The 19,894-nt window shown below is 42.9% G+C and overlaps 1 pseudogene across 1 annotated transcript; it reads right to left on the bottom strand.

Annotated features, from left to right (window-relative positions):
• Nucleotides 1-3,778: 3,778 nt before the first annotated feature.
• On the bottom strand, nt 3,779-14,783 carry LOC306969608 (high affinity choline transporter 1-like; annotated as a pseudogene). Its single transcript has 6 exons — nt 14,780-14,783; nt 11,971-12,126; nt 11,713-11,861; nt 11,434-11,643; nt 9,610-10,157; nt 3,779-3,853 (listed from the first exon to the last, which is right to left on the bottom strand). The product of its transcript is annotated as a high affinity choline transporter 1-like (transcript).
• Between the last annotated feature and the right edge of the window lie 5,111 nt (nt 14,784-19,894).

Here is a 19,894-nt window from a genome sequence, read left to right as displayed (position 1 = left end):
TTGTGTCATTGTGAAGCTTAACTGGAGATGTACCTACACTATTAGACATGCATTGATTACTTTTGTGTCTATTTTTAGTTTTAAGAACAAGTGCAGAAGCCTCCAACACTAATTACAGAAGAACAGTTCTAACAGGTACGATCCGAAGCAATTGTGTTGGAGGAAATTGCTTTTGTGTCTCTTTTTCTTTGTCTTCTTCCGTTATGTCGGTGCACACATTTCCACCGTTCAATCGATCTGTGACCCTACACAATACAGCGTTGGATTCTCTATTTACAAACCTGCTTGTATCACTTCAGGCAAGATGCCAGCACAGTTCGTCCTCACTATAATGAGGAGTGACCTAGAATGGACTTAGATGTCTGTGCAGAAAACATTGGCACTCAGGTTTGTTTAGATGCGTAAATAATTCACTTTACATCAGACAAACACTGCTAGAGCAGCGGGCCTTTGATGGGTTTACATTTGTCATTTTTACTGCAGTGATATTGTGGTTTATTTTTGTTTTAACATATCAGCCATTATTTACCACTATTATTGTAGTAATACCTTTTTTCAATGGCCCATATAGAGCCCTAACTCTAATGCACATGCAACATTTATTTGTCCGTGTTTCAGACTTAATTTGGAGAGAGTGCCATTGGAAGAGAGCTTTTGGTTCTGGGTGGTTTTGGGACGGAGCCTCGGCCAACTGGCACCTCTTATAAAGGTAAAATCTGCACCGCACACCAGGGCCTCCTCTGGGACAACTTTACAATAAGAACCAATAATAGGCTGAGCACAGACAACTCCACAGTCTATTGTGTTGGTCCTGGCCCCAAATCACTGTAGAAAAAGTCAGTTTCTGCTAAAAAGCCTGGTACTGACCGGGTGATACAACTTTATTTCAATAATATACGCAGTCTTGTGTTAGTGAATACTCATTCTCCTATGGCATCGGTGCTCTACCTGCAGTTGCTTTTATTATTGATTACAATTCAACTCTAAAATGCTGGAAATAGCTTGTGAGCAGATGGGCAGTACAGCCTTCTGCCTCCTGTCCATAGGCGTTCACCAGGTCAGTACCTTGGACAGTTCCTGCAAGAGAAGTGCAGCACAATAGAAAGCCTTTAAGCAAGTTTTTAAGAATAACAACTTTTGTTATTGTAGCAAAGTTCGACCAAGAGAGAAGAAAACCTTGAGTTACAATGAAAAAGTAGTAATTTAAAGCAAATATATTTCATAAATGCCCATTCCCCATGATTTCCTGTGCGTTGCAGGGGAGCAGTCTGTGGCTAAACAAGGTTTTAGAGCAGATTTTGTTGATGTTGGATGTTGCTACAAACATGCCCAAACTATGGCCTTAATGTTCAATGTAAACCATCCGGTCACAATCCCAATTTCATACGGGCGAGTGCACAGATCTATAGATGTGTCTTTCTGCAGAGAGAGGTTTTGGTAAGGTTTGTTTGGCTGCAGTGAGCCCAGCCCTGTGACTTTACAGATGAGCTGAGTTTAGCCTCGAGCAATCCTAATGACAGTGCAGTGAGCAAAAGACACAGAGGACCGGGGGGAGAGAGAGAGAGGATGATCGAGAGCCAAGACACAAAAGGAAGAGCACTGTAACTGAATTATACTCTGAGACAAAGAATTAGATCTATGGGGAGCTGAATACATTCATCAACACTGCAAGTATGTAGAGAAATTCAAAACAGTGACGCGGGTGATGTAGCCTATTCATTTTTACAGCTCAGCACTGTATTTCTGAATCAAACATTATTAGAGCGGGTGACCAAAAAAATGAAAAAAACTGTCTTACATAACGGCACAGTGAAGTATGGGGTCAAACTAGTTACCAAGGCTATTATTAGCCTGTATGTTGCTTATAGCAGTTAGCATTAGCCTTCAAACATCGCAAATTAAGAATGACGTTATAGCAGGCTCAGACCACTATATCATTTCTATGTTCCAACATTTTTCAAAATATACAAAATAGTGTTTTTACGTCAACATTTGATATCCTACTTACATTTAAAGGTGCATTATGTAACTTTTTACGCAGAAATAGTTGATATTAGTGCATATTTGATCTTCTAGTGACCCAGTGGCTATATGGATGGCACCTTTACTTTTCATCACACTGGCTTCTGTGACGCTCCCGGATCAATCGACTCTGTGCATAACTTCAAATCATAACAACGTGTGCAAGAAGAGACTTCCTGTTTCAATCCAGCACCCCAAAATAAAAGCCCACAGCTCGTCTCATTGATTAGTTCAGCAGGTACTTGGAACATTACAAGAATATAATTAAATACACACATTTTAAGTGTTTTGCCTGTTAACAGTTAGGAAGAAAGAAAGTTGGGCTAATGAACCGCTGAACTAATGAATAAGGTGGTGCTTTTATTTTGGTGTGCTGAATTGAAACAGGAAGTCACTTCTTGGGCGGAGTTGTTATGATTTGAAGTCATGCACCGAGTCAATTATGTTTTCTAGGTTTTCTGGTGGGTTTTCTGGATGTACACGTAACCATGGATACGGTCCCATCACCAGAGAAAGCCTTCCAGAAACGTAAAAAACGATTGATTGATTGAAATGATGATCCTGGAGCGTCCTCGGGTCCACTGGGATGGAAAGTAAAGGCCCGATGCTAGCCGCTCATACAGCCTAATATCTACTTTTACATAATGCACCTTTAAGCAAATATTGTTTACATCGCTCTCTCCTATAAGACATGCTGTTATCAGGTGTTGTTCCTGCTTGTGTAGCGGGAGATATAGGCTCTCGCATGGAGACTAAAGAGTGCAGTGTGTGGCTGGGAAATGGTGCACTATCTTTGACTTTGTATTCTGTTGCTGTCAAGTGGTATCCTTTTAATTGGAGCCAAGCTAAGCTGAGAGCAGCAGTCAACCTGACCTCACAACAACAGATAGGCCCACTGAAAAACACCCACACAAACAAAGACGCGGAGTGTGAGAGTGCTTTAAAAAAAGAGGAGGAATAAAGTGCTTACAAAAACAGAACCTTTAAGTAATAAATTACATATATTTATTTTTGACAATTACCACTTTTCTTTGTCTAGAAACCCCTCTCCAGATCTAGGGCTGTTTGCAAAGGTTAATGCCTTAATAATCGCAGTCTTTGCCATTTTCCTTTTGCAATAATACTTCTAACTGGATTTGTTTGTGTTTACACTTTCAACAGACCAAAATAAATGCAACCTCCCGGGAACAGAACCGACTTTGTTTGTAGATTAGGCTGATAATGTTATTGAGCTGCCTTTGGCTACCGTGTTCCTCTTTCAGCAAATCACAAAGACGACTGATTTAAACCTGAAGTGATGGGATCGAAACTTGCGCAGCTCACGGGGAGAGGCGAGAGAGGCTAAGTGAAATAAGCTGGGAGTAATAAATTCATTGGGCTGCACGCACGTGGCAGATGTATTGCCAAGCGCGGTTGATTAAGAGGAGGAGCCTGTCGAGGGAATCTGAACAAAGGTGCTTTGTTAATCCAAATGACGTAGCGTTGTATAGGGAAGCGACTTTGGAAAGGAGCGCTGTGAAAGAAGAATGACATGCAATGACTGCAATTTAGTGTTAAGATTATAATATTGGTCTGATTTGCTTTCCACTTGCGTTGTTTATTATTATGATAAAAGATTCATAGCAAAGTACTGCATTATTATAGTCCACAACTCATTGATTAAACGTCCATACTATGAGCATTATGTATTTGTAAATGAGTGTACTATTCGGAAAACATCTTACAGGAGAGTAAATTGAATTGGAGACAGTTTTCCTCACTCCTTGCTGTCCAGGTCGTCCGACAGTGACTGGCCAAAAGCGTAACGTAGGATCCATGGGTTTTCTTCTGACTGCAGCCCACAGCAGGCACATTACTGCTTTAAAATGTACACATTTTGACCTGGACTCAAACAGACATATATATTTTTGACAATCAGACCCCGGCAGTGGACACCGATATATGGATCAAAGTAAGTATGGATGGGTAGGTTAAAGGTATGGATGTCTTGGATATTGGTGGTGGTATGGAATGTTGCAACCTGGTTCAGCTAGGTAATAAATTTGTAACAAAAACCAAGATGTAAGTGTGTAAAAGGAGTAACAAAAATAACCAAGCCAAGGCGATTTACAATATGTACAAAAGGTTAACCAAAATGTAACCTAAACTAAGACAACAAAAAAGTGTACAAACAGAATTAGGCCCAACAAATATGAACAAAGACCAAACAAAACGAGTGTCACTTGAAAGCGAGCATACCAAAAAGAGACACAGAACGCAAAGCACAGAATGGCATAGCAGCCCCAAATGGCAGGTAAGCGATGGTTTTAAAGGTGTGGCTGCAACAGGAGTCCAAATGATTGGCCAGGTGTTTCTGATGCCGCACCAATCAGGAGTGCGAAGCAGCAGCCAACCAGCTCAGAGCGGGAAACCAGTCCTCCAATCCCAGGAAAGGGCTCACACAGCCAGGGTTCCATAGGAGGAGAACACAGGTCAGCCACACCCACAAGCGAAGGATGCAGCAGGAAGAAGCTGTGGATAGAAGAGGCGGGGATGGGGTGGAGGCGGGACGTAGCACAGCTAGGAAGTTGACCAACCTGCAGGAGGCTTAAAAGCAGAACCGATGGCGATGATTGGCTGCGATTAAAGTGTGGCTCTGCGCTGATAGGCTGAGGAGGTGTAACCGTCGCAGGCTCGATCATTGGCTGGAGGTTGGTGATGCTGAAATTAGTCATCCCAGGTTGAATTTACGCCTAGGCTTCATATATACCTTTTGGGGGATATTTGGTGATAATTTCTAAAACATTTAGATTAGTATCTTTCATTTTGCAGATTGGAAAATACTATAGTTTCCCTATGTTTTGCCTCTTTTGTAGACATTGCGATGGCCTTCGTCACTTTAGTTCCCTCCTCCCCTTGCTCTCAAGCGCATCATTGAAACATAGGCCACTGTTTTTCCAGCTCCCTGGAGCTTACAGTCACTTTTAGAAGATATTGTAGCGTATTGTTTTGCAGTTGCACAGCCCCAGTAGATGTTTTTACCCCTCGCTGCGCCGCGGGGGTGAAGGTGAGCTGAGCGGGAGTGCGGCAGAGAGCTTCCCGGTTATATAGAGCCATGCCTGTGACTAAGTAGAAACTGGGCTGGGCCACCCGGGAAAAAAACGAGAAAGTTGTCACAATAGTTTGAACAGTTGCGGCAGAAAATTCAAAGATTACCTGAATGATTCAAGACACAACTACTGTCTTTATAACCGAGCACAGTGGGGACATTGACTATAAATTGAGCTCAAGTTTAATTAACACAGTGAAGAGCGTCTCAGGACCATCTGTTCATCATTTTTATGTGCGGTTTACTCCTCCTTCTCCAGTCGCTTCCCCTTAAAAGCCGATGTATTGATTTTACTTCTTTACTCTCTTTTGCTTTATACAGGCATCTGTTTATGGCACATTGATAAAAGGCTGTTGACCTTACTTTTTTGTTGTTGTCAATGAAATATATACTAAATAGTTCCTTCACACTGTCCCTTTTGCTGGCCTGTTCTGCCGAGGAGGGCCCGGCGTTATTGGCTCAAAGCGGGAGATTTGCCGTCCGATTAGAGGAACGCCACACCGTGAGATTTAGACAGATAGATGGAAACGGAGAGCTGTTCCTCGGGGGGCCTGCACTTTAATTGAGTTTATGAAGCGGTGGACGGGGCAGACTGATGGAAGACATCCATCTAATAGCCCCATAATCTCTGAGGGACTCTCTCTCTCCATCACTCACCTGAGCATCTCCTTCTCACAGATTCTTTATCTGTTCACTTTATAACTGACTGCTCTGCCTGCACATACATGTGCCTCTTCTGCTCGTGAGCTGCACTAACACTACCAGAATGTACAGGAAAAGTAGACTTTAAATTTTTGAGCTTTCAACCATGGCAAAAAGTTCCCCCTTGAAAAAAACATACTTGCTGTTTTGCTTCATTCACGCAGCTATGAGTAATCCTGCTTATTTTGGTCATTATTGTTATTTCTTCTTCTGCTTCTTCTATGCCGTTCTTCACTCAAATGGCATTTATCAGGATGTGTTTGATTGGTTGGCATGCTGTTGGCTAAAAATGGTGGCTTGTGTATCATTATTTCCGCCTTCAGTCAGTAGAGGGCACTCTACGTCCTTTGTATGCTGACAAGAATGGTCCTTACTTTGTCTCTTTTTCATCCAACTCCATTCATTTAAAGTTTAAATGCGAAAATAAAATAATTATAAAAATTGAAACTGCTGATCGAACCGTCTCCATGGTTACACATACATTCCATCCAGAAAATCAACCAAACAATTGATCCCGAAGTGTTTCGTGGCCACTGTGATGGAAAGTAAAGGCGCCATGATGACCTCCCACACAGCCGCTGGGTCACTAAAAGGTCACACACACAGATGTCGACTTTTTTTTCGCAGAAAAAATGTACATAATGCACCTTTAAATCACAAGATTAACTCCACTTTAAAGGAATAGGCCACCGTTTTTACATACTGAGATATGTTCTTACCTTAGCTTTGACGAGTTCTTTAGGACCTGTCTGGTCTTCCCCCGTGCCTTCTATCACGTAAACACAGCGCAGACGGCGTTAGCATTTAGCCTCTCCCTCTCTCCACTATAGCTCCAAAACAGGTCAAGATAGAAGCTACCAAGCTCTTCCACGTTTTCCCTATTTAAATATGGTTACGTGAAGTGTTCCACTACAAAGTATAATTACACAAAATTTAACAATGTGGATTTTCTAATCGGATAAAAGGGGGGACTATATTGCGTAATAATACCAGGAGTTGTTTGGCATCCGCACACTAAAGTGAAGATTACTGCACGGATTTCGAAAGCTAACCTTACCTTAGCCCTAACCTTAAGGATAGCGGAGTTTACGAACTAAAGCTAACCTTACCTTAGCCCTAACCTTAAGGATAGCGGAGTTTACGAACTAAAGCTAACCTTACCTTAGCCGTAACCTTAAGGATTGTGGAGTTTACAAACTAAAGCTAACCTTACCTTAGCCCTAAACTTAAGGATAGTGGAGTTTACGAACTAAAGCTAACCTTACCTTAGCCCTAACTTTAAGGATAGTGGAGTTTACGAACTAAAGCTAACCTTACCTTAGCCCTAACCTTAAGGATAGTGGAGTTTACGAACTAAAGCTAACCTTACCTTAGCCCTAAACTTAAGGATAGTGGAGTTAATGAACTAAAGCTAACTTTACCAGATGAAAAGTTACGAGAGTTGTAGCTATTATTAGCAATTAACATCCGGGCATTTTCTATTTAACACAGCTGTTCCAAACAAACAATACATATCGAGGCGGGGGTAATCTGAAATCAGGGGGGGTAACTTGAAATCAGTTTCAGGTTACCCCTGGGGGTAATTTGAAATCGATTTCAAGTTACCCCCCGGGAGTCTGAAATCAATTTCAAAGTACCGGGGGGGTAGTTTGAAATCGCTACACCGGGTCCTAAGCAAACCTGCAAATATGCGAGAAAAAAAACATTAAAAACTCCTAATAGCAGCCGTCAATATTTCTGAAACTCAACCGAGAGTTACTGAACCTATTTATTTCTCAGACTCATTAGCCAAAAATTCCTCACCAACTGCTAAAAAAGTAATAAAGTCGCTACTTCCGGGGTTAGTGTAGCTGCATCTGCGGGCCGGAAGTAAAGCTGTGACGTCACCACTTAACAAACGTATACCTACAGTAGTTTTATAGTTATGTTTTAAAAGATACTTATAAACATTGTTTTTAGCCAAAAGAGGGTTATCGTCGGAAATAAATGAGAGCATGAAATGAAAAGTGCAGATGGCCACTATACATATTTTCGTTTTGCGCCACTAAGCACGAGATGATTTGCTTTTTGTACAGAACCAGAACAAAGGCGGGAGGTGTTTGCTCTTTGATTTCATGTTCAGTATAGTTTCATTATGAGCCTCAAAGCCACAGGTTTAAACATCAGGCAAATGAGAAATAACAGCGCAGCTTACGTTTGATGCAGGGTTGCCAGGTCCGCGGTTAAACCGCGGAATTGGGCGTTTTTTAAAGCCATTCCGCGGCTGAAAAAAACTGTCCGCGTTTTTTTGCCTTGCTGTAATCAATGTTGAATTGATCACAATCACTATTTCGAAGGCATATCCAAGGCTCTGTAAGCTGCTTTTTCAATAAGGGAGGGAAATAGGGGCGGTTTCTCATCATCGCAGGAGCACATGGGCTCTGTTAACTAGTAAACAATATTGAAAATTCCAGCCGCGCCGTATGTCCGCGGGTTTTCCGCGGTTTTCAGATATTTTTGGGCGGGTTTGGCTGCCCAGACCTGGCAACCCTGGTTTGATGATGAGAGACCTCTCCGTAGCACCTGAGCTCCTCCTCAATGACTGGATGACGTTTCCCTCACATCTTCTGTCGTAGCTCCTCACGGTCCTGAATCTTCTGTCGTAGCTCCTCACGGTCCTGAATCTTCTCTCCATCAAATGTCCACGTCCTGGGAGATAACTGTCTGTCCAAGCCAGCAAGGGTTGTCCCAAAGTGTGAAAAAAACAAGCAGTAGCTAAAACAGCTAGTTAGCTAGTTAGCATCGTAATGCTACCTCCAGAAAAGTCAGTTTCGACGCGGCTTCCGACTGAAGACAGTTGTCAAAGTCCATTAGTTTGACAAAATCCTTTCACCTCCTCTCAGGAAACAACACGAAGCTTCTTAAATGAGAAGTTTTTACTCCCCTGGGTTCGTAGCTCTGCGCTGCTAACCACACAAGCTACTCGTATATTGTTTACAGTTGGGCGCGTGCGGTGACATTACAATGATTGACCGCGCCGTTGTCCAATCAGACAAAAAACACAGGCGCAAATATTAATTGGCTGCTTATCGAAGTGGGCGTGTCTAGGAAAGTGAAGGCGGCCACTAAGAGACAATGTGTTTACACACAGGAATAAATGAATCCAGTGAAAACCCTTTTTAAATAAATCTTAAATACATGTCCGAGAGGCTTTTGTGCAAAATATAATGCAATATTTAATATTATTGCTATAATATAATGATGATATTTTTAGAAACATTTTAGAGGCCGGCGCCCCCTATGGACCGCCCAAATGGAAGTTACCCAAAATGATGAATTCAGTTACTAAGTTACTAAGTATTTTTGCAGAACTATAACACAATTATATTTAAGATACTGCTAAAAATATTCCCCAGTTTTCTTTAGTTTGACCGTTTTTGTGATGTTTATTGTTTCACTTCCTTATTGGACACTGACAGGAAGTGACATAGAAGAAGGTAAACTATATCTATCTCTGTCACTTGTCACTTCCTGTCAGCAGATTCATTTTTTAAAAAACTTTTCTTCATTACATCCTGTTTCGATCCAGCACGCCAAAATAAAAGCACCATCTTATTCATTAGTTCAACTTCCTTTCTGCCTAACTATAAACAACGAAACACTCGAAATGTGTGTATTTAGTTATATTCTTGTAACGAGACACTAGACACTCAAATCCCCAGTCTAGGGATCGGTATCGGAAGCAACAAAGCTGGATCGGTGCGTTTATCTTCTTCACCATGGTCTCCTCTCTGTTGTGAAGTTTCTCAGCAGCTTACTGGACATAGCTCCTCTCGAACCTCATTAAGGTCCATGTTGGTTTCCTCTCGTCGCTTGTCAAGGTCCTTCGTCTGGTCTCGTTCCTCATCAGGGTCCTCGGTCTCCTCTCGTCCCTCATTCCGCCCAACACCGGTCTCGTCTTTGCTTGCTGCCTCTTGTTTCTGCTCTCGCTTGATGTTGAACACGTCCCATCTGTCCGGCAGCAGGCCCTTGCTGAAAACGAAGGAGGTGATCCGCGAGACCAACAGGATGGCCGCCAAAGAGGTGAGCATAATGGTAGTGCGGAAGGGGAAGAACTGCGTCATCCTCCCCTCCGCGTTGAGCCGGCAGTCTGGGAACCGGATGAGGGGCGGGAGGCGCCGTAGCCGTTGGAGAATTTGCAGAAGAGGACGCAGACCAGCTGGGGGAAGAGGATGGTGTAGGACATGTCCACGCCCACGAGCCAGAAGACCAGGACGCTGCTCTCCAAGAAGGTGAGGGCCGTCCCCACCACTCCGGTTGCGACCACCGAGATCCGGATCACCCACTGCATCTCCCGGTCAGACGCCTGGAACAAGCACCCAGTATGAAAACGAATAGTCATACACATCTTCATACGTTCTCTTATATTATCAATGTGTAAATAGGGCTGGGCAAAAACACCTCTTACCGGCTTTACCCAAATCTTAAAGCTTCTAGACTGGAGAGCAACAGTGCACCACCTAATTTGGAAGCTAGCGCCTACAAAACTGATCCTGCGTTTTGATAGAGTATTTTTCTCGTTTTTGTTGTTGTATTATTGTTGCTTTTCTGACACATTTATGGCACTCTCTTATTCACCTTATTCCGCCCCGCCCACTTTTGCCACTTTTTGCGTTGTCTCGGCAACTCTTTTTCCAGACACTTCCGGTCGAGCGCGAAGCCCGTTCATGTACACGGAGAACGAGGGAAAATATTCTCCGCTCAAATCTGATGTTTAGTCGATTGATTTGTGTAAAATGGCCAGTGTTCATTTGCACTAACATGTCGACACTGCACCGTCTCTCTCTCTCTTTTCGCCGAAAAACAGCTTTGTTTCCGTGTAGTGACTGATATGTGGACTTCTCCAGCCCCATGTTAACACATAGGAGAAAAGGGGCGGGCACAATTAATGCCGGTGGCCACGCGAACTCCCGGAATAAGGTGAATACAAGCCTTTCAGTCATGTGACTTTTGTTGTTATGGCATTACTACAACATGTATATAATATCTCTACTCAGGAAAATAAAAGAAAGACAACTATTTGACAATGACATTTTAATTTACTCGTAATCATTGCTGTAGAAGATAACAGTAAAAACATGGCCCCAGATTTATGTGAAGAAACCAGTGAGTCAGTGTTTAAAACGTTTGCATGCTACCGGTTAGCTCAGAGCTAAGCTGTTACTGTAGCATTTCCTTAGTGTTCATAGATGTGAGCCACACATGTGTTTATCCTGTTGAAGCCTAGTTGACAGTTGCTAACCAGTAGCATGCTAATGTCTTGAGCTGCTAAAACACTGATTCAGACTGAGACGCTGTTCACATGACAAACTATAAAAATCAGAGAGAACGGTTTTCTGTTTCCTCTTTGATGTGTTCATTTAGAGTAAATCTTCCAGCGCTCTCTGGTGGTAACTTTCGATAAAGCATGCTGGACATTAAAAACGCTTGGAACGGATCTATTTGGGAGCATAAATGAGCCTTTAGCCATTTTCCACATCATCTGTTTTTAAAAGCTCAAACTACTCGATATAATTCAATGCATCGCCCGGCCCTACACGGAGCAATGATCCTGAACTCTACTCGAATCAGCCGTGCCTCACCTCTTTCCTGATGATGTTCTTGTAAATGTTTGAGGAGAACAGTGAAGCCGAGGAGAGCAGAGCGGAATCCATCGACGACATGACGGCAGCAGCCACCGCTCCAATCCCAATCACAGACACGTACGGGGGGGTGAGGAAGGCGGCGGTGTAGGCCGTCTGCGCGATGCCCAACGAGTGAGGGTTGGTCAAGAGGAACGGCACGCACAGCCACTGCACGCAAACACGGAAACACAGCCACGTCACCTGTGCCCAAACAATCAGTGAGGAGCTACGACGCACCAGGCTGACGAAGATGAAGATGAGCTGGATCACGTCTGTGTAGGCCACGGAGTACAGGCCCCCCAGCAGCGTGTAGATGATGGCCACCACAGCCGAGATGATGATGGAGTACACGTAGGACAGGTCCAAGATCACAGCCAAGGTGCCCCCTGGAACAACAGCCAGCACAGGACAGGACAGTCACAAACACAAGTATAACATCCTCTCTCTGGAAGTCTGTTCATGTGCCCCGTGTTGCCGGGCGTCGGTGCCACTCACCCAGGCTGACCAGCGTGCGTGCCACCCACATGACGTTGGCCACCAGGGCGGGGAACATCAGGACCGTGGCCATGACGTTCCCGTACTTGATCTGGAACGGGTCCATCATGGTCACGTACTTGTTCTGCGTCATGGGTTTAGCGAAGAAAAAGCCGCCTGTTCAGAGAGGAAGGAACAGCGATGAGGCCATATTTCACAGATAAAAAACAGAAGACCCTGTCAAATAAACTAAACCTGAACGAGGCTTTGCAGAAGAGCTGGCCTGGTTAACGTTAGCGGACATGTGGAAACAATCAAAGGCAAAATTACTTTGGCAGTCATGTCGACAGACAGTAAGATAGATATGAGGCTGGGCACTGTTAAACGATGCAAGCAGGCACCGGGAAAAAAATGTTGATCCAAGTTTTGCTGCTGTTGGTCCAGGGGCAGCATTAAAGTAGCGACTTGGTTGTTTCAGCTCAAATATAAGATTTTTCCCAATTTTTCTCCTTGTTTTTCTGAATGTTTGCCCCATTTTCCCTTCTTTCCTTTTTACAGATTCTTTCTTATTTTTCCCCAAAAGGTTTCCTCATTTTGCCCATTTTTATGACTAATATTTTCCCTATTTTCTCAACCATCTTGGTAAATGGTAAAATGGTCTCCACTTATACACTGCGTTCCAAATTATTATGCAAATTGGATTTTTGTGTCAGAAAGGTAAAAAAAAAAAAAACAATAATAATGAAACTCATGGATGGTATCGTGTCTTGGGGCTCTATGAATCACTGACATTAATCTCAGAGTCCTGGGATGATTTGTTTTCAGGTTAAGCCCAGTTAAGGGAAAAACTACTGAAAAAGGGTAAAAAAAGGGTATTATGCAGATCATCATTTTCAAGCAATATGGGAAAGAAAAAGGGTCTTTCTGCTGATGAAAAGTGTGAAATAGTTGAATGCCTTGGTCTAGGTATGAAAACCTTCGATATTTCATGAAAGATTAAGTGTAATCATCATACTGATAAGAGATTTGTGGATGATTCAGAGCACACTCCGGTTTGTGCAGATAATGGCACAATATGGACGGTTTCAGCCAGACAAACACATCAGATTAGGAGAACAGATGCTACAAAGCAGCAGACAGGTATTTGAAGCTGCTGGTGCCTCTGGAGTCTCCCGAACATCAAGGTATAGGACCCTCCAGAGGCTGCAGTTGTGCATAAACCTTCTATCCAGGCCTCCCCTAAATGGCTAATTGAATGGTGATGAACAGAAACGGCTGCAGTGGCTCAGAAATACATGAAGACTCATTTTCAAATAGTCTTGTTCACTGATGAGGCCGTGTAACCCTGGATGGTCAAATCAATGGAGTAGTGGATAGTTGGTGAATGGCCACAATGTCCCAACAAGGCTGAGACGTCAGTAAGGAGGTGACAGAGTCATGTTTTGGGCCAGAATCATGGGGAGAGAGCTGGTCGGCCCCTTTAGGCACATTTAGGATCCCTGAAGGTGTGAAAATGACCTTTGAAAAATATGTGGAGTTTCTGACTGACCACTGTCTTTTATGCTACAAAAAGAAGAGCCGTGCTTTCAACGCACCATGTCCTGCTGTAAAGAATACCTCTGCATCACTGGCTGCTATGGGCATAAAAGGAGAGAAACTCATGGGGCCAGATCTTGTGGCGGCGCACGGGGCGGCGCAGGCTCTTGGCGAATTATTTTCCGAGTGGCGGCGCTATATGTGCCATTCGCCTCCGCCACCTATGAGGGGGCGTCACAAGAGGAGGTGACTGCACTGATGGAAACACGGCTGACATTCACTTCCTCGTTTACATTGCGCTGTCTTGCGTTCTTTCTTAAGGCTTAGGCTCTCACAGGTCAAACTAAAAACTTTATTTACCCCATCGTGAGCTAAACCATATTCACGTTTCGAGAGAAAAAGAGCTACAGCGTCCGCTGTGGCGCGGATCGGCCGCGGTCTGCGTGAACGCGAAGCAAAAGCACATGTTCACCCCCCACTCCCACACAACCACTCTCCTGGACGCGGAGTCGATCTGGTTGGAGGAAAATGTGTGCGTCTCCACCCACGTAAATGCGCCAAGTCTGGAGTGGCAAGATCACAAAGTGCGCTCCGACTGAGCGCAAAATGTCACGCTATCGTCTGCGTTTTGATGCACAAGATCGGGCCCATGATGTGGACCCCCTCCTCCCCTGACTTCAACCCTGTTGAGAACATTTGGAGCCTCAACAAAAAAAACTTCTATGAGGGTGGGAGGCAGTTTTCATCCAAACGGCAGCTCTGGGAGGCTATTCTAACATCCTGCAAGGAAATACAAGCAGAAACTGTCCAAAAACTCACAAATTTAATGGATTTAAGAGTTTTGAAGCTGCTAACACACAAGGGCTCCTTTGGTAAAATATAACTTGACCTGTTAATATTTTTTTGATTGAAATAGCTTTTGATTTCAGTAAGTATGACCTCCTAATGCTGCAAATACAACAAATTACCATTTTCAGTTAATTACAAGCTTTAAAATGTATTGAAACAATGAGTTGCATAATAATTTGGAACAGTAGATTTTGAGGTTTTTACTATTTACTATTTTACTATTTATTTTTGAAAAAAATACTGTTATCACTAGGAATTTTTTTCCACCACATTTAAATGATCCTCTACCAGGTAAAGACTTGAAAATTATGCTGACTCTCATTTGAGTTGACAATTTAGAAAATCTTAGAAAAATGTAATTTGCATAATAATTTGGAACGCAGTGTATAGTGCTTTTCCACCTACATTAGGAACTCAAAGCGGTTTACAGCAAAGATCCACTCACCCATTCATACTCTCATTCATACACCAATGTACGCAGACACTGGGGGCAATGTGGGTGAAGTGTCTTGCCCAAGGGCACAACGACAGTGTACAGTTTCAGGAGGTGGGATTCGAACCCCCGACCTTCTCTCTACCTACTCTACCATCTGCGCCACTGTCGCCGCAATCTTCCCCATCTTCCCCTATTTATTTCTCAATTTTTGCCCAATTTTTCCATTTAAAAAAAAAAATCCCCACATTTTTTCCAATTTTTCCAGATTTTTTCCTAAATGTTTGCCCAATTTGCCCAATTTTATTTTACACATTCTTTCTTATTGTCCCTCCAAATGTTTCTTCATTTTTGTTACTCATATTTTCTGTATTTTCTTTCCATTTTCCACAATTTTTCCTAATTTTCTCCACAATTTCTCCCATTTTTCCCTAACTTGTCCCCGACTTTTTAATACATATCTTGACTTTGGAGATAAACATGATAAACATTTTGTATACGTATCAGAAAAAGTATCCATCAGATATCAATATCGTAAACCAAGTATCATTAAAGTCCCGGTATTGAATATTTTTTAAAAGGTGGCGTGAGTGAATGCAGTGATATGTGAGCAGTGCTTTATCGTACCGAGGCTCTGACTTACTTTCGGCACGTCTCTGAGCTCACGCTGGGGTGATTTTTTGTTGTTGTGATGATAGTTTTAATCATAATTTAAATGTCAAATAAAACGCCTGTAAAAGTGCCAAAACAGTCGTTCTGTTTCATAAAATAAACGTTTGTAACAATAAATAAATTCAGATAAAAACAAACAACATATCTGCAGCCACAGCGCGCGTGACGTCACGCAGCGCGGAGAAAGTAGTGGCTTGTGTCCGAATCGCCCACAGAATCAGTTATTATATTGTCGACTATATAGTGCGGGCCTATGTAGTGAAGGGGTTAGGGACTAGGGTGGACATTCGGACACAGCCAATATCTCTACTCAGGATGAAAATGAAAGACAACTGATGGACAGTGACATTTTAATGTACTCGTAATCATTGCTCAAGAAGATAACAGTTAAAACAGCTGCTCAAGATGTTAGCATGCTACCGGTTAGCATTTAACTTCAACAGCTCAGGTCTGACCTCTAAAAGAGAAAGCCCTGAACCACACTCCAAACATCTAGCCTTGGATACAACATGGTGTTACTGTAGTATTTCCTCAGTGTTCACAGATGTGAGCCACACATGTGTTTATCGTGTTGAAGTCAGTGGTTGAAGCTAAATGCTAACCGGTAGCACGCTAACGTTTTGAGCAGCTTAAATCCTGACTCAGAATGAGACTCTGTTGACATAACACCTTTATTTTCCATCACAGTGGTCTCCAGGATCAGTTGTTTGGAAGGTTTTCTCTGCTGACGGACCCTCACACCAGAAAACCTACAAAACAAGTGATCCTGGGGCGTTGTAGAGACCACCCTGATGGACAGGAAAGGCACGATGATGACCACTCATACAGCTGCTTGTTTTTGTAATATTGTACATTTTTCAATTACACGATTATATAATGTAATATACCCCCTGGCATGTTTTGTATTTTTCTGTTTACTTGTTGTAATAGTAATATAAAGGTTAAAATACAAAAGTGATTATTTGTTTTGTTTAGATTTAAACAGAAATGCAATCTCAAATGAATGGACAAATCAAACAATAATAGTTTTCTTATGACATCACACACAAAAGCTTTAACTATACATTATAAAAGTAATTATGTCTTTTCTAACCATGTTTCATCATGTGTTTTATGACCTCACACCGTCCCCTTTTAGATAAACTAATCTAAACCGTGGCTGATTAATGCCATTAACAAGTCTCTCAAACAGTCGAATGCAAACGTTAGCTTAGCCGTTAGCGTGAACTCGCTTGTGTCACACTCACCTTACACGTCTTCCTGAATCGTGTGTAGTTCACAGGCCTCCAGAAAAGTATGTAGCGTCACATCCACAGCTAATCTGAAAAAGTTGTATGGAAATGTGTCGCCATAGGAGTGGAGTGTTGCCGTGGTTACGCCCCGTTTGAAAGGTACACAAAGTCATGTGACCTGGGTCCACTGATAGATGAGACTTTTGCCCTTTTGCTGAACAAACCGACATGTTTATGAGACAAAAATGCATCACAAGTTTTCTTTATTGATGCTAACGTTTGGAAATGAGGCAGTTATGGAGAAAACCGCGGATATGTGAGGGAACAAAGTCTGAATCATGGACAGGCAGAAGCACGTTAATGTTTGTTTGTTTACATCAAATACAACACTTGTTTCCTCCTTTAAAACAGTATTTCTGTACTTTTTAACACGACATGGGACACAGTGAAGGCTAACACTGAACCCTGAATGAATGGAGAAGTTCGAAATCCGTGCAGTAATCTTCTCTTTACTGCGCAGTAATCTTCACTTTACTGTGCAGATGCCAAATTACTCCTGGTATTATTACGCCTTACAATATAGTTCCCCCTTTTATCCGCTTAGAAAATCCACATTGATAAATTTTGTGTAATTATACTTTGTAGTGGAACACTTCACGTAACCATATTTAAATAGTATAGGGAAAACGTGGAAGAGCTTGGTAGCTTCTATCTTAACCAGTTTTGGAGCTATAGAGGAGAGGGGGAGAGGCTAAATGCTAACGCCGTCTGCGCTGTGTATACGTGACTGAACGCACGAGGGAAGACCAGACAGGTCCTAAAGAACTCGTCAAAGCTAAGGTAAGAACATATCTCAGTATGTAAAAACGGTGGCCTATTCCTTTAAGCCTGTTAGAATAAGTAGATCTACCTGCAGAACCAATGCATTTGATTGTGGTATTAGCTCACATATTGCAGAGAGGGAAAGTCAAATGTTGTGGTCAGCACTTCCTGAGCCCACTGCTGCCTGTTCTCAGCTCTACTTTGTCCAGTCGTCCACAGCATTAGCTGGATTAACCTCCTCTCTCTCCTGCCGCCTGCTGCTCCAGGCTTTCCATCAGTCCTTCTGCGCTCTCTTCTAGGCTAGCTTTCCCCCAAAGGCTTACTGTGTGCTACATGTTATATCTTCCACAATATATCGACTCATTTCCATGCAGCTGGGTCAAAGAAATCATTTGAACCTATTAGTCGTTTAGTCAAATGCTTTGTTTTGATTGAGGCTTGAATTTCTTTAAGTTTTGGGACTTGACTTGAACTTGAATTCCAATGACCTTGAGAAGACTGCAGCCCCTCCCTGTTTGAGCATTGTACCTGCATCGGGAGGCTTTGCGTTGCTGCCTTATCTGTTCCTGGCAGGTGTCTATAAAAACAGTCTTGGCTGGATTCAGAGGTAGGCTGCTGAAATGTCAGTGGTGCCTTTGTTCACATCGGGAGGAATTCAAATGAGCTAAAAAGTTCTGGGCAGAAACATTTTTTCCACTTTGAATTCTGTGCATTCCCCTTGCTTTTGCTTTCCAAGAGTAATGTACCCTTTGCGCTTTGCAAATTGCGACCGTTCAGTTTCGCAATTTGGACTCGATTGCGATTTGTAGTGTGGCCCTGTACACTGTGGACTGGAGTGCAGAGGAGAAGAGTAGGCGTTTGGCTCTCTGCTCCCTGTGTGATGGATTGAGTCCAAAGCCTTGAGTCACACAAATGAACTATGACATGGGTGACAGCTGGAGATTGCGCCCATCGCTATGCCTCAAACAAGCACATTCATGCATTTATTTCACTACGCTCCTCCCTGCTGCATGTGGCTTATGTGGACACTCGCCTCGGTATGTCACTGATATGAGCTTGCTGACATAAAGCGATGAAAGTGAAGCAGTGTGTGTATGTTCTCACTGTATATTCAGGAAATATCCGCTGACCATTTTTTGGAGTTAAAAAGGATCCTTGATTCTCTTCACACCCTATTCCCTGTAGAGAGACTTATCAGGATTACTCAGCTGGAGGATTAGTTTACTACTTTTCAACATTTTACGGTGATTGGGTAGAGTTGACTTTTCTGTACATCCGCTTGGCCCACCTCCAATAAAAACGGTGTAAACAACGTCACCACAATCTAATCTTTTACTTTAATTAGAAGTGTGCACCCCTTTGGCCCCGTCCTGTATCAATCAGGGTTTGTTTCCGTAACGTGCGCGCGTTGCAAGTCGTAATCGGGTGACACAGTGTATACGCCCTCAACAGAGCACACAGTCGTGTATGTGTGTGTGTCTCAGCCGGATGACATCACACACACTTAAGGGCTTTAAAAGACACAGCAGCAGCTCATAAGTCAGAGCACACGCATCCAGACAGTCCCAGATGACGTCACAGCCAATAAGCAGGCAACACAGAGACGTCAGCGAGGGAAAATCAACTTTGAAATAACTATTTGAGGAATTCCAAACCATTAAACCACATGATGATGCCATTAGATGATGCTCCATTGTGTTTTTAACAAGTGCAGACAGCTTTTTCAATTTTGTTCTGACCATTTTTGATGCTCAGACAGTATTTCTTGCTAATACCTGGCAGATATTGAGCCAGATCCTGTGGCTGGCGCAATGACAGCGCAAGTTTGTAGTGATGTGGTTATTTTCCGAGTGGCGCTGCTGTTGTGCTATGTGCCTTCACCACTTCTTATAAAACGAGAGGACCGAGGCATGGTTGGCAATGTTCGTGTCTCGATAGAAAGAGATGTCGCCTACAGCCCGTCCTCGTTCGGTTTGGTCTCGATAAATGCGTTTCTGAGACCCAACTAAAAGCACATGTTCACCCCCCACAACCCCTCCTTCTCGCCCCTTCCTGGCCGAAGGGTCTGGTCCAGACTTGAGGAGGCTCTGCAGTAGCTAAAAACATCAATTGAAGAGAAAGGCCTTTGCAGTGCTTTCATTAACTTTATAGAAAAATGAAATTCGACTTCCAACAGCGCTTTAGTCGCCATGGTATTGGTCAAATGAGATGTCTATAGACCGGTCATCGGGACATCCCTACTCTAGACGTTTGGTAAGTTCTGAATACGTTTTTTGGTGATACATCTCAATACCAATGCTCAGGAATGGAAAGTAAACCTGAAACCTAAAAACATGACAGAATATTTAAATATTTCCAAATCCACGCACATGACAGACGGAAACATTTTATTATTTTTTAT

This window comes from Gobius niger, assembly GCF_951799975.1.
Source record: "Gobius niger genome assembly, chromosome: 10".
Classification (NCBI taxonomy): Eukaryota; Metazoa; Chordata; class Actinopteri; order Gobiiformes; family Gobiidae; genus Gobius; species Gobius niger.
Note: the sequence above shows the minus strand (reverse complement) of the source record. Positions and strands in the feature narration are given on the sequence as shown.